The sequence below is a fragment of the Pseudomyrmex gracilis genome, unplaced genomic scaffold (genome assembly GCF_002006095.1).
Source record: "Pseudomyrmex gracilis isolate BER0280 unplaced genomic scaffold, ASM200609v1 scaffold_3116, whole genome shotgun sequence".
Classification (NCBI taxonomy): Eukaryota; Metazoa; Arthropoda; class Insecta; order Hymenoptera; family Formicidae; genus Pseudomyrmex; species Pseudomyrmex gracilis.
The window spans coordinates 2339-5428 of record NW_018023700.1 but is presented as its reverse complement, the minus strand read 5'-3'; the positions used below and the strand labels follow the sequence as shown (position 1 = coordinate 5428).

Below are 3090 nucleotides of genomic sequence, written 5' to 3'. Positions count from 1 at the left end.
TAGATAATATTTTCTTCACGTTTTGACGATACCGTATAATATGAAGTACACAAGTATAAAGTTTGCACAAATTATGATAATTTTTATACTCACGTGTTATGATGTATGTTTATGGCTTCTCTAAACATGGAGTTGTATAGAACATATTTGTCCATGTCAGTGACCATGTAAAATATACTGAGTGCTACAAAATAATTCCGATTGTATAATAAGTTTAAGTTTATACTTAAAAATTTATCTATATTAATGGCTGCAAATTTATATATTATTATTTATTATTATTATTATTATTATTATTATTATTTTTATATATTATTTATATATTAATAAATGTGATTCTCTTACCACTTTTTCGCCACAATTCGCTAAAAATTAAGCTTAGAGATATGAACGTTGAATTTTCTTTACCTGGAAGATCATGTGTAACATATGCTTCTATAAAATCAAGAATTTCTTGCCGTGTTTGGACTAGTAGCGACTTCAGTAAAGATTGACCGAAAATCTACGCAATAGTTTCCATAATTATACAAATTACTTTCATAATTTTACTTTCATAATTATATTATTTACTTAACTCAGCTATTGTACGCACATACAATACAGTTTTATGTAATAATACAGATTGACCTGTACAGATTGATATGTAATAATACAGATTGAATAATACAGTTTCGAAAAAAGCAAAATCTATGACATCTTTTAGTAAAACATTTCATATTAAAAAAGCAGCGTAGTACCAGTACAACACATTTTTTAGTATAAAGTAAGATACAAAAACTTTATATGAGCATATACTAACTTTATATATAACAAAATATTAAACATTTCTAAAAAAATTTGTGATATTTAACACAGACGTTATATTGGTTTTGTGGTTTGTACATACATAGTTTACACGCATTACTCCTATATGTTTCTATATGTAAAAATGTAAAACTGTGTATATATCGACACTTTCTGCGTATATGAATATAAGTGTCACAGACAGTTGTGTTCCAGATAAACTAAAAAATGAAACAAGCAAAGCAAGATGTATAAATCAAACACAGTCGCAATCGGATGCAGTTTTAATCGTACACAAGTTGAAACAAACACGAGATGAAAGAGACACACGATAGTCTCAATCAGACACAATAGTATTAAAACAAGATTACTTTTTTTATGTTCTTTTTGTGTTTTAAACGTGTAGTCAAAGGCAGCCTGCACTTCCTTTTCGATTTGAGTGAAAAGTTGAAACCTATATGAAATCTTGCTTTAATTTTAGTTACGTTGCTTGTCAATGTTTGCCAGTATAATATGTCAAGCGTTGTGTGTCCGATTGAAAATGTCGTGTATCCGTCTTAACTTGTGTTCAATCGTAACTGTGTCCAATTGTCTCAGTTCTGTGTCCGTATCTTGTCGTGTGCGATTGAGTCTGTGTCTAATTTACACATTTTGCCGTATCCGTTTCATCTTGTGTCTATCTGAAACTCACACATATATTTATAGTTTATTGTATAGTGATAGTCAAAATTAACGTTGTTATGATAAACAAATAATAAAAAAATATATTTTTAAGTAAAATATTCATAAGGTAAAATCGAAAAAAAAGCTTCTTTATTCAGAAAAACATAAAGTGTTAAACTGTTGACCTGCTGTTTTCTAATATAAATAAATTTGGGGTTTGAAGTTATGGGGTAAATGTAGAAAGTGACGATACTGTATATACTCATAAATATATACATATACATATGTATACATAGAATCTAATACATACCTATGTGCTGATACTAATTTTGGATCTTAATAAAAATGTAAAGAGTAATATTACAACAGTGTTACACAGAAATAATACATTAGTGTAAATATATATTAGTAGAAAAAAGTTTATTATAAATAATATTTGTGTGGAACAAACCTTTTAAGTTACAAGTGTAAACGACTATGATAATGTATGAATTACCTAATCGATAATATACACTCCTTAAGATGTTGAAAAACCTTCCATAAACCAAGAATCAGACTGTTTCAATGTAGGTAACCAATCACTAAACATTTCTTGTATTACATTACGTGCTAGTAAACATGTTACTTTTTTTTTGTGCAAGTGAGTTTATTTTTTCATTGTATGTAATTTCAGCTTCACTGAAAAACATTGGTGTTAGTGCAATCGTGTCATTTTTGGTACATCTTTTTATAAACTCGTTGTATTGTCTTGAGTAGTATCTTACTTGAAGAAAACATGATTTTTAGTTATTACACTTTCGTAATGGCTAGAATTGATTGGAAGTGCTGCATAAATTACACGTGATCATGATACATTTTTTCAAGTGTTTTAACATGATGCTTGATATTTGTAATAAGAGATTTTGCATATAACATTGTACTTTTCATTTGTACTTTGTTTATTATAATGTTTACCCAAAAAAAAGAAAAGGAATTTGCTACGGTAAAAGGTACGACTGCTATTGTTACTACGTGAGTAGACATTACTGTAGGTGTAGAAGGAAAGTATGTACAGGATATATTTCCTTCAACACTTCTATTACCAGGCATATGTGACAAAGCAATTTCATCGTTGTTGTGATAAATGCGAATACTAATTGTGGCCTTAATTGCTGGGTTTTTCCAATATGGAAATATCCATTCAGCGGGAATACGCAACAAAATCAAATATCTATAGAATGAAAAACGTTGGTGCTAGAGATAAATAAGTAAGTTACTACAAAAACTATTTATAATTCATATTTTAATTTAAGAAAAGTAATTTTTCATGCACGAATTTATTATTAACTTACTCTGTTTCTTCAGATTGCTGGACATATAAAAAAACCGTTGCAACTTTTTCTAAACTGCAATTATATTTCGCATGTATCCAATATTTTTCACTTTGTAAATATGTTATTTGGTTGTTGATTTTAATATTCTCGCGATTCAGGAAAAAGATTGTGATGTCTAAGATGTTGAATCGATCTTTCGTAAAAAATGACATCAAATTTATTTTTAAAGACAAAAAAGTAAAATTATTTCGTATATCACTATTGATAGAGATTTTCGGTTGATCACGATAAGGTCCGAAATATAATTTTATTCTTCGTGGAGTACATGTAA

The 3090-nt window shown here is 28.2% G+C and overlaps 1 long non-coding RNA gene across 1 annotated transcript; it reads right to left on the bottom strand.

The window, feature by feature from the left end:
* Window positions 1-58: 58 nt before the first annotated feature.
* LOC109863090 lies at window positions 59-2233 on the bottom strand. Its single transcript, XR_002251290.1, has 3 exons — window positions 1943-2233; window positions 409-502; window positions 59-184 (listed from the first exon to the last, which is right to left on the bottom strand). It is a non-coding gene; the product is annotated as an uncharacterized LOC109863090 (long non-coding RNA).
* Between the last annotated feature and the right edge of the window lie 857 nt (window positions 2234-3090).